Raw genomic sequence first — 27871 nt, forward strand, 5'->3', positions numbered from 1 at the left:
CGTTGGAAATTAGAGCACATGAAACATACTAAAACATTTAACACGAACACAAGTCCATTGACAGACTAAGTGGACTGCTTAGGCCCTTAGGGGCCTCTGTGAGGTGATATCCCCACAAAATTAAGGGAAAAGACTGGAAAACACCAACCTCTGAGATGTAAGTCTCTGAAATGGAAATTAATATGAATCAACATAAAATAGACATGATTAGCCATCTGTAGAAATCTTCCCAGGCAACGGAGCACCCTGAGAGATAATATATACACATGGATAAAGCCAGGGTAATCTCTGCCTTCTCAGGAAAATATTAAATATAGCTAATATTAAACAAAGTAACTCATTAGAGAAGATTCTGGTTGTTGATAATAAACATTGAAAAAAAAGGAAAGCAAAGAGGTGGTGAGCATGTACAATCCAATTAACAGTATGAGGTGCCTGGGTTGGGGTGGGGTGCACAGCGTGCTGTCATAGCTTCCCACAATTCTCTGTTATCAACTCCCAATTTCTCTTTCTCCCTCCTTCCCTTCCTCTTTCTTTCTTCTTTCTTCCTTCCTTTCTTTTCCCTTCCCTTCCCTCCTCCTTCCCTTCCCTTCTTTTTCCCTTCTTTCCCTCCCTCCATTCTCTCTCTCTCTCTCTCTCTCTCTCTCTCTCTCTCCACTCATTATATAAACTTTTGTTGCAAATTTTTTGGTTGTGGTTTCTGAGCAGAATTAACTACTGAGAGGGAATACACTGTACCAAAGTCTCCTATTGTAAAATAAATGTACACACTAGTTTATAAATCAGTCTCTGAATGTGGTCTGTTTGAGCCTACTCCCTAATGTGCTGTTTTTCAGGGTAACTTGATCAACTCGAGGGCCTGAATCTGTGCAATGAGGTGTCCATTGCAGACCTGCGCCATTTGGTTAAGATCCTTCTTGAGGCTTCAGCTGAAGTAGCCTCTAAGCCCTCTCTCCCACTGTCTGATTATAACCCTTAGCGTCTTGAAGAAGCATTACACACTGGTTTTCAACTTTCCATTTGTGGAGCACGATATAGGAAAATACAGATCAAAATGAATTATTAAGTTTGCAAGTGGGAACTCCCTGCCAATAAAGAACAATACCTTAACCAGCTTTCTGAAGACATTTGTTTAGTCCCTTTAAAACATGAGTCAAAGTATTGTGTTGTCATCACTTTCTCCCTGCTCCTACTGCCACCCACACCTTATTCTTGCCTTTTCCATTCAGCTGGTATCACTGTTATTATACCAAATCGGCTATTCCTGACCACACAGTCCCAACTCTTTAGCCATGGCCCTAGATGCCACTCGGGACATCTTACAGAATGAAATACTCGCTTCAATATTTAGGCTATTTCCTGAGGCCGCTCAAAAGACGCATCCCATAATGAAGAAAAAAACCAAAAAGATCCTATTACGCTGTCCCACTGTTCCACTGCTTTGTGATGCAGAATAATTTCCTTAACAATAAAAGAGATAGGGACAGAAATGTTTGGCTGAGAGTTGAAGGAAAAACAACACATAGATATCGCATTACACTATCACATGTGCTCTTGGGGAAGTGGGTAGTAGGGTAATGTGAACAATACATATATAGTCACCTCTCGTTACCCAGGATGGTTAACTGGCAGAGGCTCACCCCAGGAAAACCTTCCATCTAAGATCATTGCATGAAACATACATCTTCACATTTAAACAGAACTCAGCAATAAGCAGTGCTGAGAGGTAATGAGACCAGTGGAGGCTCACAGCACCCTCAAGGTACAGAGCCAGGAGCAGAACCAGTATGCTCTCAGGTTCTCCCACAGGCCACAGTGAAGCTTCTGGCCAGTAATGCAAGTATGTGCATTGTTGATAGTCACATTTTCGGGCACTGTAAAGACCGTGCAGCTACCTTCTGCTTCCTAGGGAGGTCTAAATAGGATAACCCTGTTCAGGATAATGCTAAGTCTCAGTTATTCATCTGAAGACCAGAGTGGGTAGGAGGGGCAGTGACCATACTTAGGATAGAATCTGTCTGTTCAAATTGAATGAGACTAGACCATTTTATTACTTTTCCCAAGATAAGTCTTTACAATATGAACCCACTATTTTGTTCAAAATGGATTCTCAGGACATTCAGCTCACTCATATTCCTAAGAAACTACCACATTCTAAAATCAAATGTCTGATCTCTTGGATAATTTACTGCTTGTGGTTAGCTACCTTCAGTTTCCTCTTTCAGTGTGGAGTAGTCAAAATTAGACAATGCTGCCAAATAGGGTATCATTTCATTTGCTGTGATTTACAGTAAAAATTCTGTCACGATGTGATAAGTGTGATATGGGGGAGGAGGGGCACATTATTTCCGGTGTAATGACTGGGCTTGGGGACACTCCCTGGGACCTACGGCTATTTGATGCCATCTGATGGCTGTTGTCAGCTCCTCTTCGTTATCCAAAGGAATAACTCTGGATACTTTGATCAATGGAGACTGCCAGCCAGTAGCAGCAATGCTAGAAATACACTAGGGTTAAATCGGACAGGGAAAACCCTGGGGACATGGCTTCCCTAACAGGCTGGCCCGGCCCCAATGCACAAAAGAGGTAAGAATTTAAGATTGCCTCACTTCGAATAAGGGAGCTGACTAGAGGACAGGAACCACCGCTCTGGTGTTATACCCCAGGGCTTCTTAGGAGGTTTCCTTGCAATGTGGAGCTTGGCACAGTTCTGCTGCATGAGTTACACTCAAAGAAGGACCACCTGTCAGTGATCAAGTAGGAATTTAAAAGGAATTCAAATCTTTAAGGTTGCCTCTTGAAGCAGAAGAAAGAAGATTCAGCACACAGCTCACACTTCTCACAGTACCCTTCCTTCTCATGCCCTACATCTTTTTCATTCATGGTTGCTCTGGAAACTTATACAACTAAATCGCCCAGTTTTCCCCAGCATGACTCTTTCCTAGATTTTCAGGCTAAGCTCTCAACCTATCTTCTTTCCTAAGGGTTTCTGTTTTTTAAATTCTTCTTTCATGTTTAAGCACCATGAGTGACTTAGAATCCACTGAGGTCTGAGTGCCAGAAAGCGTATGGTAGAGGAAGGTGAAGCCCAAGTTTATAAAATCTTATCCGGTCAAGACCCAAAGAGAAATGAATGGCTTATAGACAGTAAGCGAAACACTTCATTTTTTTTTAAAAGAGTAACATTCTCGAAAATGTTGATTTCAAAAGCAAGTGCTCCTTTTATTCAAATGGAACTTGTAAAAGAAATGATAACATAGTTATTCACTATTATTGCTTTTTTTTGCCCTGATATATTTATTTGTTCATTTCAAATAAAATAAAATATTTCCCTTCTCTGGCTCCTGATGACCCCAGCTCAAAGTTGGCTGAAAGGACTCTACCTATTTATAAGAAGAATCAGTGGGGTTCCAGATTTCAATGACACCAGTTTGGTTTTTTTAACTTTTATTTATTTTAAGTGTGTTTTCCAGGACCCATCAGCTCCAAGTCAAGTAGTTGCTTCAATCTAGTTGTGGAGGGTGCAGCTCACAGTGGCCCGTGTGGGGATCCAACCGGCAACCTTGTTGTAAAGAGCACCGTGTTCTAACCAACTGAGCTAACCGGCTGCCCGACACCACTTTCTTTCAGATGATACTGCAGAGCAGAGAGACACACAGTTGGTTTTTACATTTGAGTTAGGAAGTTGTTGTAAAAAGTCACAGAAAAAACAAATGAGAACAAATGCCTTCCTATTTCAGCTTCTAGCTGACTAGTCAATATTACCTCTATTTGCACAGAAAGTTAATGCTAGTGTTGTAAGCCGCAGGAAGGCCTGTGTCAGGAATTAGTTTTTTCTGTAGCGGTGATGGTTTTCTGGAAAAAATATGTAGACTCTCTTACCACTCTGGTTGTCCTATGCAATCAAGAGCACACATATGTCAGGTGGCCATAAAACAAATGTACGATCAAACCCACTTTATCTTATTAATAGGTTCTCACTAGGTAAGCTAATGGTCACAGTCTATACAGCGGTGTTGAGGAATTATTTAGCAGTTCCTGGTTACTGAATTTTAGAAAGTCTTTTGAATATGAGAATAAGCCCACAAGGACCTACAAATAAAAACATGAAACAACAACAAAGGAATTCCAAAATATACATAGAGTTGTACAGTAGTCAAACAACACCTTTTGATGTAAACAAGCTATCCTAAGTTGTTGTTAACCACAAAGCAAGCTGTGATTTGATCTGCCTTCGGTAGTGTCAGGCTTCTACACAGAAGTCATGGTCAAAGCAGTCTGGGCTTTGTAACAGATGGTCTGCTTTTACTAAGCTGAAGACCACCACAAAGAGAAGGGCGGCCTCAATCTACAGCTTAGTTTCTGTTGAGGGCAAAGTTGTCCTGAGTTGGGTGATTTGGTCCAACTGAACAGTAATTTAACAAGGCCTCAAAAGGAAGTGCTTTATTAAAAAGGTGTTGGAGCTGGCTCCTATCACCTTGCTAGAGTTGCTTGTGCAAATCTCTTCTCAAGTCTGTGTTTAGTGACATTTCACTGATAGCTTGAAACTGACCTGGTGTGAGTGTTTACACCATGGAAATTGGCAGATGCTGTAAATCAGTAGGTGTCTCCTCAGAGAGCTTGTTGTTAAGCATTTCCAGCATACCTCTGCACAGAGATAATGTGGTCCACAGATAGGTGTTGATTCACAAACTATTTGATGAGTGCATGGTAAGGTACACTATGAAAATTGAGAATAAGCTTTTAGAAACTATTATAGCAATTCTACAGAGTAGTTTGTCGGTTGTGTCATGCAGGGTGTCATGCAGGGTCTCAGCTCCTGCTCCCCACATAAGAACGCAGGATATGGTGAGGCCAAAAAGGAACACCCACGGAGCCATAGACAGGGGAGTCATACCACTATATTCTTGCTGGTGGCTGGGTTGGAGACACAGGGAGCAAACATCCTCCAGTACCCCAACAAGGAGTCTTCCTGCACCCCCGTCTCGCTGGTGGCTGGGCGAGACACACAGGAAGTAGGATCCACACGATCTGCAATCTGCTGTCCACTTCTCTGCCTGCCAACCAACCAACCAACCAACCAACCAACCAACCAACCAACCAATGCAGCCGTGGCAGTTATATCAGTAGCTAATTGGCTAACTGGTTACAGCTAATGGCCAACCAGGCACAGCTCATGGCCATCTACTACCCTAGCCAGCACCTTTCCATGTGAGGCCGAGGGCCTGGAAACTGCTTTCTGGGACTCTGTCCCCACAGTTGAATCTCATGAAAACTGTTTGTTTTTTGAGTGCCTTTAATTTCTTTTTTCTAGTAATTCATTTTTGTTACATTTTAGCAAAGTATTGATCTGCAACAGGTTGGACATCAAATGAACAAACAAATTGGTCCATCATAGGAGATAGTTTGACAAACAGATACGAAACACATGCAAATCCAGTGGACAGGGTAGAGGTTATTCATGTGAGATTAAGAACATGTTAGAGAGGTAACTTGAAACTGCAATCTACTTTAGAAAGCAAAATGATGTGAAGAGGACAAAAGAAAAAAAGCTGTGGAAAGACCTAAATTTGGAACATAAGGAGATTAACGCACAAAATAGGGTGGGTAGATTGTATTTATAGTTTTAATGTGTCAGGTAAGTTGCCTATTTCTAAGAAGGTGTGTATGAGTAGAAGTGTGATATCTGGAACAGTGGAAGGATCCTTGTGCTGCATTTCATTGTGAGGCCCTCTCTTTAAGTGGAAATTGCAGGGTGTGCCAAGGAGAGGAAAACCATATCTTATGAGGAATGATTTAAGGCAGGGGTGTGCAAACTGTGGCCTGCAGGCCAACTGCAGCCCATGATCCATTGTTAATTGGCCCGCAGCAAATTCCAAAAATATATTTAGTTTACTTAAATAAACCAGGTGAGGCAATATGTACTTCACCTCGAGTGAGTGGCCCGGCTGTTTGTGTATTTTACCGCATATGGCCGTTGGTGAAAAACATTGAAAAAAGTTTGGACACCCCTGGTTTAAGGAAAGGCGTTGTTTAGTTTGCAAGAGAAGGAAGCCAGAGGGGTTTTTAATTATTTCAAAGTCTACTGTGTGGAAGATGGTATGGATTTGTTAACGATAAGACTCCAAGGGAAACCACAAAAGTGAAAGCTTAAGAGAGGCATAAGGAATAATTCCCCAGTAGTCACTTACTGAAAGATGGAATATAGGAACCTTGCTGGGTAGTGAGCACTCTCAGCCCCTGAAAGTGCTCAAGCATTGACAAACTCATATTTTAGTGGGCAAGTTATTGAAAGTGTACCACCATCTTGAGGGGACCTCGCAAGATTTCTTTCAAACTGGAACTCCTGTGACTTGATGAACATGAATGAAATCTAGAAAAGAATGTGAGAAAAGACCCATGAAAGTGATGCTAAACAGCTGAAGAAGAAAGCCAGAGATGAGGCCAGGGAGAGTTACCACCAGGGCTGTTTGCAGCAGTAGCACATGTTTTAGCATCCTGGATACCCACTTTGGTACAGATGAAGATAAAATGGCTAACGGAGAAGCGCGCTGCTGCTTCCAGTAAGTAGGCCCAGAAGGGCTCACCTTACAGTGACCTGTGGAGGTCGTGCTCCCCAGGCTGGACTTCCCCACCCAATGCCAATCAGGGGTCTGGCTTGAGTCCTTCACAGGTTGAAAGCACTGATCCAGGTGAAAACAAAGATAATGAGATGGAGAATTGGTTCATGCCCTTGGAATGCCATTAGATCAACTTAATCACCAGAGTGAATCCTTACTCTAACACACACTGTGCTAAGAACTTGATAGACATGGTCTTATGACAAAGGAAGACCTCACTATTCCATTTGTTTGATGGTAAGATGGAGGCTCAGAGCAGGTAACTGACTTCTCTAAGTCATACAGCTACCAAGTGGTAGTAAAGTTAGCATACTCAAGGCTCTAAATACCATTTCTTTTCCCTCACTCAAACCACCTGTAATCATCCCCCTCATTAAACGTTCCATTTCAACACCTTGTCCGGTTAAGCCTAATGCTTTCTATCAGAAACTGCCAGGATACTGCCCCTAGCACAGTCCTTTGCAGGAACTTGTCCAAGTTTGGAGAATGCAAGAATCTGGAGTGGTCAACAAGGAGTGCACCTCTGCAACATTAAAAATACTGCAAAAAAGGAGAAACTTCACAAAACAAAATATGCATGGAAAAATCACTCCCGTGTTTCAAAATATTTACAGCTTAACATTTACAGGCCACCCAAAGTGTGGTGGTCAGTGGTCCATGCACTGCTGTCGTCATGGTGAGAAGGCAGAGGGTGTTTGGGGTGGGGCTCCGGCTTCTACTAGGAGAGGCACAGGGCTTCCCCTTAGTCTTCTCTCCAGGTTCGTTTTAGCTCAAGGGACATGGCTATGAGAATGATTTCCACTAAAGCCATCCTCCACAGAAACCACAAAGACTAGCTAACCTTTTCCCCATGGAAATAGAAAAAAGCACGCTTGTGTGAGCGTGTAGGGGGAGGAAAGGGAATGTGGACAGAGAGGGAGGGGTGGTGTAATAACTCTTGTAGTCATAAGACTTCCCAGTTGGTAGTTACTAGTATTCCAGACACTTCCTAATGCCAGACAAATGCCCCAAGCCTCAGCATGTCTGGCTCAGAGATCTATTCAACTGATAGCAGCCGTTTCTTGTGGGGAGAGCAGACCTTTCAAGGAGCAGTGCTCTGAGGCTAATCAAACACAACATTGTTCTCAGAAGGAAGAATGGAAAGGTTTGTTTCAGAGTCATAACTTTTTTTAAAAGAGGCACTCAAGTTGTTTTAACAAGTTTCTACAAAACTTGGGCTTCCTGAGGTGAGCCTGTTGCTCACAGTGCCTGTACTGTACCAAAATCCAGAGAGGGAGGGATCAGAAAGTTAGTCATTAAAAAAAGAAAAAGAAAAAAAGCCCCAGGCACTTCATGCCTGGAAATGATGTAAGGCGCAGCCACTCCTCTGTTAGAACTACAAACAATGCTCAGTGGATCCACGGCAGCTGCTCTCCAAATGTCAGCACCAGCCCCGTCAACAGAGCTTGAAAGCCACCAAGCCGAAGGACTTTGTGCTGTACCTTTCTCGCCCACATTTTCCCCAAGCTCTCTCAGGAACCTGGCAACAGGTAACGTGGCAACCTTTGCTTTATAAAATGGCAAGAGGCATAATTTAAAGGAACAAATGGATTTTTTTTTTAAGCCAGCTGTATCTCCCGCACCCCACCCCACCCCCATCCCCCACCCCAAACCCCTCCCTCCCAACCAAAAGTCTGAGAAAACAAAGTACTTTGGGGCTGGCAACCCTACTCTCGAGTGTCTCCTGGTGGCCAAGCTTGGAACATCACCGATGTACCTTGAAATCCGCTGCTCAGCTCCAAGGTAAGTCAACGCTGTGGAAAGGGGTGGACATCTTTGCTGGGCTTCTCCCAAAAAAACATAAAGGGTGGAAATCAAGACTCAGAGTATCTTGCTTTTTAATTTATCGCCTTAACAAAAATTTTACCGTAGCTGCAGGGTAGGATCTCTGGGTTGAGGTTGCAGATATTTTTTTTTTTAAGCAGCAGCCAGTGTTTAACATTTTTTTGTTAAGATGGCAAGTTGAAAAGCAAGAACTGCTGTAGCCATTTAGTTAGGTGGATGGCAGTGAGGATTAATAGCCTAGAAACTGAGGATTCCTGCTGGGTGGGACTTGCATTTTCTATTTTTATCTGAATTTGTATGTTGCATGCAAAAACCTTTCTTTCAGGCAGAAGCATTTCTAATTCGCATTGCTGGCTTCCAGTTTGCCTATTTGCAAGGATTACTTAGGATTTCCAGGCTGCAGGCCCAACCTCCCAGAGAGCAGGCCTTGCAGCCCCAACTTAGATCTTTTATCTCTGTGTGGGGCAAACACCCACAAAAATGTATTTTTAACCAGTCTTCTTCCTCTCAGGTGCTCCTTCCTCTGCTCTGTCTCTGATTTGGAGGAATGACTAGTTGTGAGGGCATTCGTTCTTTCTCCCTCTCTGGAAATGTTAACTGGAAACTAAGAGACTCGGATCAAAGGAACAGCTCTCTTCAGAAAGTTCCATTAATTAACTAAATTAAAGGAAGTTAAATGATGTTTGGAAGAAAGTCATTTTAGAAGGCCCAGGGCTGAGGTCTAAAACTTCTAATGTGGACTTTTAATGAAGCTTGGCAACAAGTTTAAATAGTATTAGAAATTGAGGGTTACCATATGTAAAACCAGTTGTTGCCTGAAATCAGTCATTTCAAAGGAACATCTTGAAAGTAGACAGACATTTGGCTAGAATTTGCCTAGACCATTTAATACTAAATATTAAAAAAATCCAGGGCTCTGAGTGAAAAATCACTTGACCAGTAGCTAAGGTGAGTCATAGCCTTTTAGAACTAGGCACACATGTTGAAGTCAGGATTTTGCAAACATGAGGTTTACTAATTTGCAAGGCAGGGCTGTGGCTTCCAGTAGGGAATGCTATCAGGATTTCATGGCTCATTTTCCCAGCCTTTCCAACAGGTGCTATTGAGTCATGTACACAAGTGACTGCCCTGGCAGTTTCATTTGTTAGGATTAAATTTCCATTTGTTCCATTATTTTAAGAAGTGATTTCTACCAGTGAATCAGATACATCACTTCCTCTAGGACTTAGGGATTTTTTTTCAATGTTTGTAACGTTGTGTGTGTTTTTCAAAATTCGTCCCAGCCAGGTCTGCAGGTCTTCCTGGGTTGAATGGACTGTTTACAGGAGGGGAAGATTCAGGGCCCAAGGTCAGGGTTGCTGAATTATATAAGGTTTCCTGTTTGGGCAGCTGCTCTACCAACTCCTCAGGTTAGGGCTGACCGAGTCTTGTTGAAAGACAGCATGCCTAGGAAACCTGGGGTAGGGACAATGCTAGAGCAAGGAATAAATTATTCCATTTAACTTCTCATTAGCTAGCTTTCATTTCTCATATGTCACTTCTCAGCAATACTTGCCTGTATTCTCTGTTAGGTGAATTTTTTTTTCCCTGACCCCACTTAGAGAAAGGAATTAATTATGGATGTAAGAATCATTGGGTCAGGCATTGTTGTCTGTTTTATTCACAGTACTTAGAATATGAGTGGCACATAGTAGTGCCGTGCATGGTAAATATTTTTGCATGAAGGAATGAACAGGCGTGAGAAAAGCCTTCCTGGAAAAAAGAAAAAGGGACTAATAACCAGTAAAATGAGGTCACCAGGGCTTAAGTAAAACGAATACTCATCAAAGCCCTTCTCAGTGATCTTGGATGTTGCAATATAATCTCCTGTTACCAGTGCCCACTTCTGTTTGGCACCAGCCAAGTGCAGTTGTGGCTGGCCAACTTTTGACATGGAGCTAGTATGTGAAAGTCCAACCTAATACCAGTGGAAACCAGTTGGTCTTGTGGGCTATCCACCTAATTTCCTGCATTCTCTCTGCTTGACTTTACCCATAGGCACTGAGCAGATGTGAAGGGCCCATGATGCTAACTGCCCTTATTCTGTGCAGCTACCTTTTTTCTCCTTAATTCCCTTCACTCCCTATTATTCTTTGACTTCTTATTATTCTGTGCTCTGTCTGCTTGCACAAGATGGAGATCTGAGAGCCAGGGAACTTTCTTTACCTCTTGGTCTCATTTCATGAGAATTAGTACTAGCTGCACAATTGGACCTGTAGCCTAGAATACAAAGAAAAATCTAGAATGGGATCACACAACCAAATAGGACTCCCCTGCCATGTAACTGTGTGTCTCGTAAACAGAACAGAACTCATGTGTACCTGACTCCAAGGCTGTATGAGTAACTGGTTGGTTCTAGATGAGGGTACTGGGCACACATTGCCAACGTGTCTTCCTGGAGAAGGTGAAATAGCTGCGCAGAGTGAGTGAGCTGTGTGCAAACTAAGGTAGGTCATGTCTAATGAGAGCCCAGTCAGGTTAAGTCCTGAGTAAAACTTCAGGCTGGATTTATCAGTAACCTCTGCTCACTGTCAAGGTCTCCAGGCTTTGGAAAAAAGGCCGATCTATCAAAGCAACCTAGTGCCACTGTCCTGTGGACAGAGGCCTTGGAGAGAGGGCTCGACCTGCAGCAGAAGTTTCTGCATAAGACAAACTCAAACCTTCAAACCTGGGAAAACAGGATGTGTGGGGAAGTAAAGAAGAAAGAAAATGCATCCACCATTCCTTCCTGTTGGTTTCAGCATGATGAGGAATAATTACCTGGGTCTGGATAGCAGGGCATGTGGGAGGCCACAGGAGGCCCTGGTCTGTGTAGTTAGGCAGTTAATTATTCATTCTGCTCCTTTCCTCTTTCCTCCCTGAACCCTGGCTTTTCAAAGTAAAAACAGGAAAAACTATCTGGGTTAACCTGTGAAATACTATTTCTATCAGCCCACACGGTCCAGAAAGACCACAAGGCCCCCAGCCTTTTACTAACTCTCAAAAAACAGAATCAGCAGTTTAAAACGACACCTCATTATCCAACCGTGTCACTGACAGATGAGGACACAGATCCAGAGGAGAACCTGTCCAGGTTTCTCGCAGGTCTCATTCTGTCTGCTTCATGCTGCAAGCATGAGTCCAGTCCTTGGATCAGCCTTTACGTTAGAATGTAAAGGGCCACTTTAAGATTGCATTTAAAATCCACTTCACATTAGGGTTTTTGTCATTTGCCATAATTAAATAAAAATAACTTCGGAAAGGGGTGTGACCAGCTCTAACATCTGTATCAATTTACTCTACCTACCTCTCACCATCATCCTCATTCACTGAGTTCAATAAGCCAAGTGTTACTACCTACAAATCCCAATTCCCCAAGTGACAAGGAGGTTGGAGAACTGGGGTTGCCCACATTCTCCAGGGCTGAGTCTGGTTGGCACCTGGGTTCTCTCCATCTAAACCTCCTTACTGATTTTTGAAAGAGCTGCCTTATACTTCTGTCCTTAAGATTCACCTTTGAACCTTTGTGGAACAATGCTTCCATCCGAAAGCCTTTCTTGAATCTCTTTTAGTCAAATGTGCTTGGAATTCAGAACTTTCTGGACTTTAGAAAGCTAATACACCTGCCACACCCAGAGGGTCTGGGGCAGCATCCTTAACACCGGACTCTAACTTGTCTGTTTGCAAGAAGCTGTAGAACAGTCACACTGCAAGTAGTTCCAGGTCAGGTTTTGGGCAATGGCTTTCAGAACTGCAGATAAAGGAAATGATGACCACTCACTCCTTTGGATGTCTTGGGGCAGTAAGCACTCTCTCCCGGAGGTGATGCAGGACCTGGACAGAGCTCTGTCCCAACCTAAGTCCCCCTGGAGGGTGGCCGGGTAGTGGTGGACTTGGCGTTGTGAGTGGGCAAGTGTCTATATCTTTAAGGAAAAGAGGAATCCAAGATCAGATCTGGTAATCCTGACATAGCCTCTCTTTCCTTAGCCACGTTGGAGTTCTGGGTCTTCATTGGTTTATCACTATGTATGTTTTACACACTGTACTCAGAAACATTCATTTTTGGGTTTTGTTATAATGGTAGTAGGAGTATAGTAGGGGCTTTTAACTAACTTCTTCGCACAATGTGGAATGATGTCCATGCAATTTACAGAATGGGGTGGTATGGTGCATTCTTATAAATACTTCATATTTGCAAGGGTGTGTGTGCGTGTGTATGTGTGAACTCATCCTTTCCATCAATTCTCTTCCTCATTCTCATCCTCTACCCTCAAGCTATAGTCTGACCGCACAGCAAAATACAGAAAACCAACATTCTTTTCCTTGGGCCACCAGAATCTGTAGTGACAAGAGGGTGGCCCTGTGCTGGGTCCAGGCTGGGCGCAGCACTAATGCAATATAGCTCAGGACACTCACCTAACAGTTTATCTGCAAGGGCACTCTTTATTCATTAAAGCACTACCTAGTACATACAGTTTGAAAATAATTTTCAAAACACATTTGTATACCACAATACCAACCCAAGAGTTAACCGAAATAATCCATGTAACATAGCTTGAATTGAAGAATAAACTGATGGGTGGGTACACATGTTAGTGAACTGCAGCTATAAATAGATCAACCACTAGAAATGTTTCTTATCTAAAACAAGCACTACCTTGTCTCCTGGTGTGGCTAACATTCTACTTTTCAAAAGGAACCATAGAAACTAAAGGCAATACAATGTCATTATTTTGGATTTCTGCTGTCCGAGGTGCAAGATTTTATTAAAGATCAACTCTTTGAAAAAACAACTATACTCACTGAAAATCTACCAAGTCAGAGAGTGTTAAAATAGTCTGTGTGTTGTATGTTGAGGGCCGAGGCTGGAATTTCCTGCTTATGTTATAGGATTTGGGCCATGGTTGCAACTTATACTGTTCATAATTATGATTGTGGTTTGCTTAACTGCTAAGGTGCAGGAATGCGGACAAACTAGAGGAAACCAGCACTAGTCTTTGAATCAAAAATAACTACTAATAAAGAGTGGGGAAATGGATCACAGGCTAGGGAAGCATTTTGATGGCCACTCCTCAAAGGTCCAGCCTGTTTGCAGCTGCTGATAACCTTGTCAGGTCTCCAGAAACAGACAACTCTTGTCACCCTCCAGCACCTGGCTGAGAGGTAATAAAACAGTTGTCTTATCTTCTAAGGATGGAGTTAGTCCAACCTCAGCGCATGGTAATTAGAGTAAACTGAAATTGCCTGTCATTTACCAAACGGTGGGAAGGGAGGGAGAGAGGAAAAGGGCTTGAAGCAGGAAATTGTTTGTCCCTTTCTTTGGATTTTAAAAAGAAAGTGAGCAAAACAGCCGAAAGTTTTTCCGGGAGTAAGAAAAGCAGCCTGGCTAGACTGCCCTCTCCCAGGGTAGCAGGATTGCTGACAGCTCACGTCCACGTGATGGTCTAGAAAAGAGGTTTACGCAGATGAAAATCCAAGAAAGCTTCTTAGGAACCTTCCTTTCTAAATGTAAATGACTGAGTCAGTGAGTGCTTTGCTAAGGAGGGAAGGAAGTCACAGTCACACTGAGTGATTCATTCAGGGCTGTTAGTTCAGGCAGTTGGATAAAAAGTTTTAGCAAAAGCAGCAACAAATCTACTTTAAATACTAGCACAGTAAGGAAATTCCTCTCTTTCAGGCTGAATGCCATCCACACAAAAGAGCTCCTGTTGACATCTCATTTACAATCTGCCCCAGGACACAGACAAGACCATTTCAATAAACCCTGCTCAGAAATACCTATTGTTCCAAATCTTCAACTAGCAACAGGCTACCATCATTCCCTATTGTTTTGTAAAAAAAAAAAAAAAGATTTAGGAGGAGAGGGATTGGACTGTGGAAGCTATGAAAAGAGAAAGGGAAAAAAGTCCCTTTGACCCAATGCTGTCAGAGGGCGTGCATGAAGGATAAAGTTAATGGATTTCCATTTTTATAAGAAGTGCATAAGAAATGCTTTTTACATTCCTGAATTAGTGACTGGGAATTCTAAATTTGATGCCAACCCTGTGTGTTAAGAAGCTAACTCCTGCCAACACGTTCGCTAAACGAAATGCCAAAAGCTATGCTTCCCCATTCTCAGCCTCACAAAAGCCCTGATAACAGCCATAGCAAAGCCCCAGGTGAGTCTTTGATCTGAGCTGTTTCCTTGGGATTTATAGCTTGACTGTTGTTCTTTCCAAGGAGAATTTTCAGGCTCAGCACTAGAGCTGACACCTCTCCATTAATGATTTCCTCCTTCCATCTCCACCATTTTGCAGGGTTCCTCATTTAGTTAAGCTTGAAGGCTTTCTGGAGTTACATAATGTAGCCTTTAGATAGTTTTTCTTCAGATATGGCTCAAATTAAGGGATACATTTGTGTTTACAAAAAATAAGGGTATTTCTCAAATACTCTTTATCTTTAACCTCCGAATAGATACTCCAGTTAACGTTTCCCAGCTCAGCAAGTGACCCTTTTATCTACCCACAGTTCAAGCCAAAACTCTTGTGTTGTCTCTCATTCCTTTGGGTCCTTCTCTCCTATCTCTTTAATTCTTCTGGAATCATCCCACATCCTTCTATCCACCTCTCTCATTCCCTGGATTCTATTCTCTCAGCATCACAGCAGCTTCCTCACTCCAGGTTTCTCCAACTGCCAGTTGTGACTTAATGGGTCATGAAATCAGTTGGGGTAAGTTATTCAGTTTCACCATTTAAAAAAAAAAAAAAGAAATAGATTAGAAAATGTTAGCGTACATCAAACAAAGGAAACGTTGTTTCATGAAACTTGTTTCAGTTTGTGTGTGTATCCAGATGTGTGTATATTCTGGGAAACAAGTAAAATGTAGTTTGTCAAAATATTTTGAGAAATGCTTTTCTAATTGGCCTCCCTGGGTCTGCCTTGTCCCTGCTCATTTATTGTACACACTTAGAGGAAAATTGAAGATACTGAAGAGACCCTGTCACTCTCCAACTGACAGGTCTACCCTCAGGGTAAAGTCTTGAATCTAGGGCTTTCCCGATTCCAAATAACTTGCTTTCCTGCTCACTTTTCATGTCTCAGAACACTTCATCCTCCTGACCACTTTTTCTTTTAGTTGTCAAAGCCATCAAGTTCCCTGGCCTTTGCAAAAAGAATTCCCTCTGTAGGAAATTCTTTCCTCTTCTTTCTCCTTCAGGTGTCGGCTTAGGTGTCACCTCTTCGAGGAAGACTTCTGGTATGTCTGTCTAATTACTTCTAGTTCTCATTAGAATACTGCATGTTTTAACAGATCACTTATTACATTATAATTATCTTCTCATTTTCCTACTAGACTTTAAGCTTCAAGTGAGCATTCAGTAAATATTTGTTGGGTAAATATTGTGCATTGAATGTTTCGCATTTCACACAATTCACATATCTTTCCTACACATAAATTTGAATCATTATAAAGTATTTCAACTCTATTTCTCAGAGCTTACATTTTCATTCTTTTATTATACTTCAGTATTTCCTGTTCATTTGCTTTTTCAAATATAGCCTAACTAATTTCAAATTCTTAAATATCAGAATGAGATTTGGAGAAAGCTGTTGGTCTTCTGGCTGGTCACTCACCCTCTCTGAATCTCAGATCCTTCACCTGCAAAAGAAGGGGCAGAACTCAGTGATCTCTAAACTTTCTTCCATTCTGCCACTCTGTGTCTCTGGCTTGAACTTTCTCCTTTTAAGGACCAGAAAGGCTAAGTGATTTTCTCAAAGTCAAACAGCTTTTTAGTGTTTGGCAGGATATTGTTAGTCTTTCTATAGATTTTTAACAACAAGTGGCAAACAAAAACCAAAACTTTACCTGGGAACTGATAGTGCCACTAAGTTTGTGGGAAATATAATCATAAAATTAAAGAAAAGGGGACTTAAAAAAACACACCCCAAAGCCAACATCCATGATGGATTCATGCCTAGACATGTCCTAACATTTTTTAAAACAGTGTTGCTATTGTTAGCTATTACCTGGAGATGCGTTCAGAATTTTTTAAATTGGAAAATTCTTTTTAAAATTGGAACTGAAACATTAAAGAATTTTGCACATCCTTACCCCTCATAGTGGGAAGGCACAATGGACAGATACAACTTTCCTGAAAGTGCCAACAAGCGTCTGAATGCCTTAGTGCCAACACCCTGGTGCCCTGATTTGTAACCACTTTCAAGACCAAAGCTGTACCTCACCAGGAAGAGCATTGGTCTCAGTCAGTTCTTTTAACCCCTCCCCCATCCTTCCCCTGCCAGAACCTTCTGAAGAAGTTCCTCCTTTTGCCTGCTTTCCTTATTTACTTACGTTACAGAGTTTGGGTTTAGATAACCTGCCCTATAAAGTAGAAAGTCAACAGAACTACTCCTTTGGGGAGAAAAAAATCCAAAAACAACAATGATATTACTTTTACCCTGTTTCCCCGAAAATAAGACTTAGCCGGACAATCAGCTATACTTAATAAGTAAATAGTAAAATAAGTCCGGGTCTTATATTAATTTTTGCTTCAAAAGACGCATTCGAGCTGATTGTCCAGTTACGTCTTATTTTCGGGGAAACACGGTATTTTTCCTAATGTGATCTGTTGTACTCCATAACTTAAGCCAGTGTGTGCATTTGCTTTATTTGTTGCTTTTTCCCCCCTCTAAACCAACTAGCAGTAATTCACCTTTGTTTGACAAAAACGTTACGGTAAGAAGGAATTGACTTCAAAGTACATTCTTACAAAGAAAAAAGAAAGTCACTACTGTAACTCTGTATGAAAGTACTATGCACATGAGGACCCAGCTTTGACATCAAAGAGTTATAGTCCAGAGACAGGCTTGTGGATGATATTTATTTTATTCTTTGGGTTCCTGTGAATTTTCCAATTTAAGAAAATGAACATGCATTAGTACTGTGATCATAAAAAAAAGTACAAATGTTAGAATAAAAATTAGATATGTATGTCTTCACTAGTATGTCTTCACTGCTTTGATACCTGACTAAATTATTTTATTTTTACCATATATGTTGTATTTTTTATTTTTTTAACCATTTGTTTTTGAAGAAAATTTCATGTGATTGCCATGTTTTAGAAAGGAGTGATGAAAAATTCTTAACATTGTTTGCTATTTCACTGTCTGTAAAAGCTTAAGGAACACTGACCCCAAAAGCACAGCCAGACACTGGCGTATAACTCCTTTACCACGTGGTTGCAGTGTATTTTATTTGCCTCCTTTGATGTTTTCACACCTAAAAACTTATCATTTCCAGAATGCCATCTTTTACATGGCTTTGTGCCTGTGGCACACATTGTTCTTCTTGTAACCATCCTCCTTGCCAACAAGACCCCAGTGCTGTCAGCTTTTCCATCCAGTCTCAACTTTTGGGGGAGGTGAGCCCCTCCCTAGGTCTGGAGGCTGAATCTTCATTGGTCTATATATAGGACAAAAGATGAGGAGGGAAATCTGGGGGGAATGCTTCTGGGAACGTTTTCCTGCCTATTTAAAGTGACTCAAGTCAAGGACATCTCTTTTCTTCCTCTGGACACTGTCATCAGCCCCAGGTACCCTGAACCATGGCTGCCATCTGGGGACCATAAGGAGCATCTGCCTGAGAAGACAAACCCACACTGAGGGTGACAGGTGGAGAGATGGAAAGAAACTGCGTTTCATACATTCATTGGCTGCCCTCCCTCTAGACTTGCTCTTACTTGAGAAAATAAATTCCTTTACCAGGTAAGTCACTTTGATTTTATTTTTAAAATTTTGTTTATTTGCTTATTTATTTGTTTGGCTTGGCACGTACGCAATGACTTGATATATCCTAAGTGTTCTTTCCTGCTTGGGAAATTATTCATTCATCAGGATTCACTTCATTTGACTTCCATTAGCGCTTCTACATATCTTTATTGCAGAACGCATCACACTTTGCTTGTTCTGGTCCTGTTCTCTTGGATGAAAACAGGAAAATCAGTGATCGGGTAGATCTTTGTTCGCTACTCTGTGTACTTGTTGAACTACATGATTTTATTTGGCAAATTCTATTATGCAAGATATCACCAGACCAAATTTTCTCTATTTCAAAAAGGTTCTCAGCCTTGTTGCCCCAACTTCCTTCAGTGGTAACGTGGTGACTGGAAAAGGAAGCTCCTTGAAGTCAGTCAGAACTGGCACGAATCCTAACCTGCCAATTACAGGCCATGTGACCTCAGGTAATTCAGCTCTTTTACCCCCTGCCCGGACCCATTTCGTCATCTATCGATAACAGCATCGTTGATCTCACAGTGTAATGAGATGAATGAAGAAGTCGTACAGTGTCAGGTGACACCGTGTGGCACTTATGTCTGACACACAAAAAGTAGGCTTTGCCCTCCCCTTCCTGCGTTATTTAATAAAATAAAATTCAAATATTACAAAAAAACATCTTGAAAACTCCCTGAGGGGATTTTACCTGAGGTTGGAAAGTCTCCACTTTTCAGATGATTGGGTTTCTACAGCGTGAAGAGCCCTGCATAAATGTTACATTTTGAGATGCCTCTTGCCAGTGTTTAATATTAAAACTTCGTCTTGTCACTCTGATCTCAACGCATGTCCTTTAGAGAGGCCTTCCTTGACCACCCAGTGTCGAGCAGTCCTGCACTCTCTCATCCCAGCCTTCTAGCCACCTACTGACAGGAGGAGGCGCACAGAGGAAATAAAAGGGGCTATGAAGGTGTTGTGTTGCATCTTTTATAAGCTAAAAGCACTTACAAAGGGTGGGGAGTTGGGGCTTGCCCATTCCACTCTTCAGCCGAGTTCTTACCAGTTTTGTGCTATTGTACCCTATCCCAGCCCTCCAAGGCTTCCCACTGCTGCTGTCTCCAGATGGCCTACACAACCCCCCGCACCCCACCCCACCCCCACCGCTTAAATCACACAGCGTGAGTGGCTCCATCCTCTGCTATCTCTATCATTGGAAAATGCAGAAATTGCCACAAATTTCTGATGTCTTGCAGGATGGATCTCTATCAGTGGTTTAAAACTTTTTTCATACTCTATATCACCCTTCAGTTCAGAAAAGACAAAAACAAAACAAAAAGGAAAACACTTACAAGTACTAGTATGCTTTCCTTTGCCTTCATGGTCAACAGTAATGAATTCCAGCTAGAGAGGGTTGGAGGGAAGGATGTGAGTGGGACCTGCTCACTCTGATTAAGTTCAAGTACTTGAGAATTTAGTTGTACCCTCTCTAAACTCTGCCTAAGGACTGTCATCTAGATTTGCTGTTTACTATAGTAATAAGGTAAGATACCAGTCCTAAAGTTATCCACTTAAATTGCTAGAAATCTATCAAACAAACATGCTTTGCTTTCCATGCCTGAGAAGCAATACTGTGTGATGTTTCAGACTGTAAGTTTTGGAGGTAGACCTTGCTTTAAAAGTGTATTACCTATGGAAGTTCGCTTTCTTTTAAAACATCAGTTTTTCTGCTATGTAGAATAAGGATTATAAGGTTGTTGGGAGGTTGAAATGAAGTAACATATTAGAAATGCTCAGCATATTACCTGACACATAGTAAATGCTCAATAAATAGTATACCTACAGTAACAACAATAATGATATCAACAATTCCATAAGGCAAATCCTTTTGTTTTGTCTTAGCAGCTACTAAGCCAGGTGTACCTGTGGTCCTGTTCAAAACTCTGAAGCTAGGTTCAATACAAAGGTGGACAGATTATACCAGCCCATCTCCATGGCAATCAGATGTCTCAATTATCTAGCCAGGTAGGTGTCAGTGTGAGACAAACAATCTCACGCTAAAACTCTGTTGTTCAGTTGGTTCAGTAGCAGTGCTCCTGTAACAGACACATTCAAAATTCTGATTTCATATGATCTTTAAATTTATACCTTCAATCATAAAAGTCCTTCTGAAACATTGACCATCTCAGACACATTTTTGTTTTTAGTTATTCACCAGATGTTTACCTGAGATAAAAATAAGCAAAATAGCCAAAGCTTTTCCACTAAGAATATCTCAAAGTCTGTCATTCAGTCCATTTTTCTATCGTTAACATAGATAGAAAATGATGGAGCTTAAGAGAAATGTGGGTAACACTTTATTTTTTAAGTGGTATTGGATATAAAATTAAACCTTTCTCAGAAAAAATGATTGGCATTTTGGAGAAAGGAATAAAGGAAAAAATGTTGCTTGAAAGGGCCCAGTGTAATTAACAAACAGGAATGCCTGGATGAGTCAAAAGTCCTTGGAATTCCAGGTCTATAAATTAATAAATTTAGGACCTTTCAGCAATGCACTTGACTATTCTGTTTCATTTTATAACAATCTGTAGATTGGGACAGTAACTAGAAGATGGTTGTTACAGTGAACAGTACGTGTGAAAGCCCCTTGTAAAGTGAAAAGTGCTATGCAGATGTCATAGTAGGAGCAGCAGCAGTAATGATAATAGTAGTTACATTTTGGGGAGTCAGCTGACCAATTTTTCTAAACCACAATTCCTTCTGGAGCCGCATAAATTGAATTGGCCTTTGGCTGATACTGAGTTGGGGCTCTGGGGATACTATAAAATATATTAAAATTTGCATAAGATAGCAAATTTAGGCTAAATAGGAGGGGGAAATGCTCTGAAAATTAATAGGGCTAAAGGGAATGGTCTCTAATCATCAGATTGTATGCTCCCCCTTCTAATCACCCCCGAGACACTCATAGTATTTGATATAAAAGTAACTGACAAATAGCTGCGTTAAAAGGGAACAATTCTTCCAACATAGCTTAGGGGAAGCTAAGTAGATTGTAAAAGTGATTGGAGTCAAAACATAACTTGGAGAGTGGACAGAAAATAATTCTTTAAATGATGTATAAATGGCGTTGATAATTTTGGTGGATTTTGAGGAAATGGATAGAAAAGTTGGGATTGGAAGGTCTCTATTTTCTTGAACAGAAGCTTCCTTCTAAAGAGAAAGAGTTTAGAGGTGCTTAATAAATAGGCTCCATTATGCCCCTTTTTGAACAGAGCAGGGAGGAAAGCCAGGTCATGGGCAGATAATCTCTTGGATGTGCTGGAGGACTGGCCCTGGAAATTCCAGATGAGAAGAGAAAAAAATTCCAGGGGCATCTTGGCAAGTGGGAGGAGGTTGGAGTAGAGATAGCAAGTCTGGGCAATAGGAAAGGGAGGCAAAGTGTAAGGAGAGGCCAAGAAAACATTTTTCATTGCTTTGTTTGAGGCAGAGGCAGCCATGAGCACAGTTGTGAAGTAGATAAAATTTCTTGAGTCTCTCCATCACCCTGTTCTTCCCCATTCTCTCAATTCCAAATTTTCCAGATCTCTTTCATTCCCTTAGGTACTTGCTCTTTGAAAGGTAAAATATCTAGCTAGTCTGATAAAGGAATGCATTGGGGGGTGAAGAGTGGGATTGAATTTTTTAAAAGAATTCTTGTAAACACTTCTTTCCTCCAGAGTAATCAATATGAATTTTAAAAGGGAGTCTGTAAAGTCTGCCTTAATTCCAAGAGGTGTCTAAACTTGGGAATTTCCAACACCGGTAGTAGAGCTACAGTGGCAGCAAACACCTTTCCATGGCTCTCAAATCGTAATGAAGTGGAAAGGGAAGAATGGAATTTTATACATTACCGTGTTACAGGCATGAAATTGTGCTAAGTATTTTTTGCATATGATCTTCTTTTCATTTTACAGATTTGGAGCTGGAGGTCAAATTCAGAGAGGCTGGTAACCTGCCTGTGGCTGATGGCATTTTCCAAACGTGTCTGCAACAATATCTTCTATACAACACGTTCTTCTAGAACAGGAGTCAGCTCACTTTTCTAGAAAGGGCCATCCAGTAAAATATTTTAGGCTTTGTGGGCCATGCCATCCTTGTCCCAACCACTCAGTTCTGCCATTGTTGCAAAGACAGAGACAATATGTAAAGGCTGTCTTGGAGAGGTGAGCCACATTTCATGTGAGGGCATAGTTTGCCAACCCTGCTCTAGAAATTAACCATTTCCCATCAAAATGTAGAGTCTAATTTCTCTCTCCTTGAACCTTGGGAGGTGTGTGATTTGCTTGTAACCAAGAGATTGTGAATGAGGTGACAGTGCATGACCTCTGAGGTTAGATCAGAAAAGGTGATGTAATTTCCACCTGACTCCCTGGGACACCTGCCTCCTTGGAGCCCTGAGCCATCCCAAAAGCAGTCCAGTTGTCCTGAAATTACCATGCTGTGAGGAAGCCCACGTTAGCCATGTGGCAAGACCACACAGAGAAGAAGAGGCTGTAAGAGGGGGAGTTGCTCAGCCAACCCCCAGTTGTTCTAGCTCTTTGCCTAACTGCAAGCTCTGGAGAGACCTTGAGCCAGAAAGACCCAGCTGAAGCTCCTCCCAAACTCCTGCCCCATAGAAGCTGAGGAATAATAAGATGATTGGTTTTGTTTTAAGGCACTAAGTTTTGGGGTGGTTTGTTACAGACGTATATAAAACATTGTCCTAAAACTAGTGAGTGGCAGATACGGGATTCAAACCTATGTCTGCCTGACCTCAACCAGGTGTTCGTTCTATTATATGATTGCTTCCAGCAGCCTTTTTTTTTTAAATTGTGCTAAAATATACGTAATATAAAATTTATCATGTTAACCATTTTTAAATTTACAGTTCACATTGTTGTGCAACCAATCTCCGGAATTCTTTTCATTTTGCAAAACTGAAACTCTACCCATTAAACAACATCTCCTCATTCTCCCCTCCACTGTTCTGCTTTCTGTCTCTATGAATTTGACTACTCTAGGTCCCTTGTATAAGTGGAATAATACTGTATTTGTCTTTTTTGTGACTGGCTTATTTCACTTAGTGTGAGAGTATGGGCATATTTATATATTCAAAGCCTATGTTGGTTGGGTAGTCTGACCAGTGAGTAGCAAAGGTTGCCAAGGAAAAATGCCAGAGAGCCCAGGTCCCGTAAGTCACAGATGCAACTCGTCCCAGGAAGGACCTTGCAGCAGCACTTATGCTAACAATGACAATTCACAGTGTCCTGCCTCTGAAGCGCTTTGAAGAAAGAGGAACCCATGAATCAAGAATAAGATAAGGCTGTTTGGTTTGTTTCAACTTGTGGACTGTTTGACTTCCCTCTCAGGGCCATGCCTTGAGAATGAAATCATTTTCTCTCACACAGCCCTTTCAGAGAGCATCAAACACAAACATTCACTGTCTGCTTCTTTATTTCCTCTGTGTCCAGGGTATGTACTGACTTGATGGAATTTCTGTGACTAGCTGTGAATTATGCATCAAGCAAAAAACCTGCAGGAAATTGGCTTAAATGCTGCTACTTGCTTACACAGACTAAGACCAAGTCTTTGGAGACTCTTGGACCTTCTCTGCCTTCCCCCATCCCTAACCTAAGACCAAAAGGCAGTTCTGAGCTGAGGTACACACTTTTAAGGTCAACGGCTTGGATTCCTCTCCCCACACTCAATTCCTCTCTCCACACTCACCCTAATTGCCTAGCCTACCTGCTACACCAAATGGAAGTGATCTTTTTGAATCTCCTAGGGTCCTAACCCACTGCTATGGGCTGAATTATGTGCCCCTCACAATTTATATGTTGAAGTCATAACTCGGTGCCTCAGAATAAGTGTATTTGGAGATAGGGTCTTTAAAGAGATTATTAAGTTAAAATGAGATCAGTAAGCCCGAATCCAATATGATTGAGTCCTTTTAAGAAGAGAGACACCAAAGGCATGTGCTCAAAAAAGAAGGACCATGTGAGGACACAGGGAGAAGACGGCCATCTGCAAGCCAAGGATAGAGGCCTCAGAAGAAACAACCTGCCCACACCTTGACGTTGGACTTCCAGACTCCACAACTGTGGAAAATAAGTTTCTGTTATTTAAGCCATCTAGTCTGTGGTACTTTTTTGTTATGGCAGCCATAGCAAACTAAAACAGTCACCAACAGAAAATTCACAGCCTTGAGGTGTCAGCCCAAAAAAGTTCTGACGGTAATGATTAGAAACTCAAAAGGCAAGAAGGCCTTTTAATACAGCTTCTCTTTCTGCATCTTTCACAAGCAGCCTGCTGGCAGTTTCAGAAGGTGGTGCTGCTGGCAGAGCCTGGGGTGAGCTCTAACTGTGAGCAAGCCCAGTGGGGTCCCTGAAGTCTCCTGGCTCAGGAGGGGAGGGACTGTGACTAGATTCTAGAAAGTCTAGCAAGTGTGGGAAGACTTAGTAGGTGTTTGGGGCATGGTCTCAGAGGCTCATCTTGAGCACTTAATTCCTTCCCTCTTCTGGGCACTACAGGCCTTCTTTCTCCCTCTCCTCTTCCACTCTCGGGCTTTTCCCACCCACTGCTTCTGCAAGACTGCTTCGTTACCAGATAAGTCAGAAGAAGGGATGGCATCATGCAAATCCTGATAACAGTTTTGGTTTTTCTTTTGTGGAAAGGGTGCTACGGGATAGGAGGGATACCTGCTGTTTAAGCAGGTGGTAGGATGGGTGGGCTGGTAGAAAGAACAATGGCCCCTAAATTTCAAGTCTTTGAAATCTGTATGACACTTTATGTGGCAAAGGGGACTTTGCTGTGTGATTAAGGATCTTAAAATGAAAAGATAATCCTAGATTATCTAGGTGGCTCCAATGTAACCGTAAGTGTCCTTACACGAGGGAGGCAGGAGGGTCAGTCAGAGATGTGACGGTAGAAGCAGAGGTGACAGAGCGGTCTGAAGGTACTATACTGCTGCTGGTAAGTGGAATCTCCCTGGAGCTTCCATAACAGAGTGCAGCTCGGCCCACCCTTTGTAGACTTCTGACCTCCAAAACTGTAAGGAGATTGCTCTTGTTTTAAGCCACTAAATTTCTGGTAATGTGTTACAGCAGCACTAGGAAACCAATACAGGTAGTAAAAATGAAAGTCCTACTGAACAGCTCCTATCACATTTAAATAGGCAGTGATAAATGCCCAGAAATAAAATAACAAACAAAGCTAAAGCTTCTTTTATCCCTTAAAATAGTGGTTTTCAAAGGTGGTGTCCCAACCAGCAGTGTCCTGGTTTTGAATTCAGTGCTGGATCTGCCTCCTATTAGTTGGGTGATCTTGTGTGTGTAATCAGTCTGAGTCTCAGTGCCCTTTCTGCAAAACAGGCATGCTAAAAGTACTTCTGTGATAGAGTTGTTGAGAGGTTAAGGGAAGTAATATATGTAGAAGTCCTAGAACAGGACTGAGAACAAAGTAAATGCTTAGTGTTATTGTTATTAATTGTAGTTAACATTACTAATTATAATCAACAGCTATTATTTATACCAGCCCTAAGATTCATCTACTCTTATTTCCAGGCTTCACATATATAAGGGGTCCAATTCACAAGTACACCTATATTCGGGATTCAGTCCATCTTAAGTTCTGCTAATAACATCTCTCCTTGAGGTTCTTCATGGCTCTGTGAAAAGGGAAAGTCCTCTATAAAATAAAGGCATTTCTCATCACTTCCTAGCTGATGGAACTTTTTGCAGCAGCCTGGCTCTCCAGCCCGAGGATGTGGATGTTCCCATTTCCCCCTCACTGACTGCATTCCTCTGACCTGTCTGGTCAGATCTGGTATTTTTCCTCCCTCCTCCTCCCTCAGCCTCCATGTCACCCAGACAGCTGCCGCCACATCCCGTTGCTTCAGAAGCGGAAGTAAGGCACATTTAGGACCTTTCCGGGTGAGTGACAGCATTTGAGATGAGATTAATAAAATGCCAGTGCTTAGGGAAAAACAGACTTTCCCCCAGTCACCTCTGCTCTACCTTTCTCACGACACATAAAATGAGCCTAACTGATCTTAGTCTGTGCAATCGGGTCGTGTCAGCCTCTTTGTGAGACAGTGTTGGCTGGTGACCTGGGTGTGAACTATCTCTTTGGGAGAATGGGTCTGAAACTCCCTGCCGCTGAGTGAACCTGCATGCAACTGGCTACTTTGTCCTTGGCTGTGCCACCGAGCATGTGCAGGGCGCTGTGTTCATCACTTGGCCCCTGATAGCAGATGAGGTATTATTCCAGTTCACCCATGGATGATGCTGCAGGGTTTTTCCTCAGCTACCACATGACGACTGAGTGAAAGCATTCCAGGAAACCAGAAGGGCTGGGCGAGCCTCTGGAATTTCAAAGGAAACAGCTTGGTAGGGCTGCTGACTCTTTCCTGCCGTGTCATTTTCTTTCAGCTGTATGCCACTTTGTGGCAGGCTCACGTACCATTGAATCCCACAAACTTGAAGGTTTATCTTTCTTAGAAGGGAGAACCTATTTTTTTTTCCTCCACAGAAACAGTTTAATTTTTTTAAGATTCAAGATGTCCCCGAAGGTCATGATAAAGACTCTTTACAAGAACAGGGGAAACAAACAGATGAAGAAAACCCCGTCTTCTTTTAATTTAAATTTATTCTGTTTAACTAACAGGAGGGATTGGTCATATTACATCTGATTTAGGCCATATGTACCCAAGGGAACCTGCTATGAACTGAATGTTTGTGTCCCCACAAAATCCATATGTTGAAGCTGAAGGGAACCAAAATTTTCCTACCCTGAAGCTCCTGTTTGGGATGTTGATTTTAAACTGTTTATTAAGAAACAAGACTCTTTGACCCTCCCCCCTTTCTTGCCCAAGAGATTCAGACGGAGAAACCAGCTTCAGGAAGGAAATCTTAGAATGCTGCTTTAGCCTAATTTGAATTAAGTATGGTAAATAAGAGGACTTCAGTCAGGCGCCTGTTAGCTGGATACCCCTTGTCCCATTATTTCTGAGTTGCCAGGCAAGAATTTTCCTGCCATATGTGTTCTGCTCTTCCTCAATACCTGTAAATCGCCCATTCTTTTAAAATCTAATACCTCTTCCCCCCCTTCCTCCTTTGTTCGAAAATGTCTTATATACCCTGTTGCTTCACTGTCTTTGGGATTTTCATGCACATGTATTAAAACTTTCATATTCTCCCGTTAACCTGTCTCTGTTAATTTGATTATTAGCCCAGCTAGAAGAATTTAGAAGGTGGGAGGAAAAGTGCCAATTTTTTTTTTTTTAACTCCTACAAAACCCCAACTGCTGATGTGGTGGTGTTTGGAGATGGGGCCTTTGGGAGGTGATTAGGATTACATGAGGTCATCAGGGTGGGGTTCCCATGATGGGAATCAGTGTCCTTATAAGAAGAGACACCAATGTCTCTCTCTCTCTCTCTCTCTCTCTCTCTCTCTCTCTCTCTCTCTCTCATATATTCTCTCTGTCTCTATCTCTCTCTCTATGTAAAAAGACTATGTGAGGACAGAGAGAGAAGGCAGCCATCTGCAACCGAAGACAAAGACAAACGCTCTCACCAGACATCTAACCTGCTGACATGATCTTGGAATTCCCAGCCTCCAGAATTGTGAGAAAATAAATGTCTGTTGTT

General features: G+C 41.9%; 1 protein-coding gene and 1 long non-coding RNA gene across 18 annotated transcripts in view; one reads left to right on the forward strand and one right to left on the reverse strand.

The window, feature by feature from the left end:
- Positions 1 to 27871, reverse strand: part of DLGAP1 (DLG associated protein 1) — a gene marked incomplete at its 5' end in the record, with an annotated part of 855165 nt that overhangs the window by 55080 nt on the left and 772214 nt on the right. The gene's annotated exons all lie outside the window — the stretch shown is intronic.
- On the forward strand, positions 651 to 27871 carry LOC308509663. Of its 2 annotated transcripts, none has more exons than XR_013995229.1 (5): positions 651 to 8402; positions 18026 to 18203; positions 18556 to 18679; positions 20109 to 20231; positions 22160 to 27871. It is a non-coding gene; the product is annotated as an uncharacterized lncRNA (long non-coding RNA). The 2 variants fall into 2 exon arrangements; XR_013995230.1 differs by having other exon boundaries at positions 20112 to 20231.

Source organism: Rhinolophus hipposideros (assembly GCF_964194185.1).
Source record: "Rhinolophus hipposideros genome assembly, chromosome: 17".
NCBI classification, from domain to species: domain Eukaryota; kingdom Metazoa; phylum Chordata; class Mammalia; order Chiroptera; family Rhinolophidae; genus Rhinolophus; species Rhinolophus hipposideros.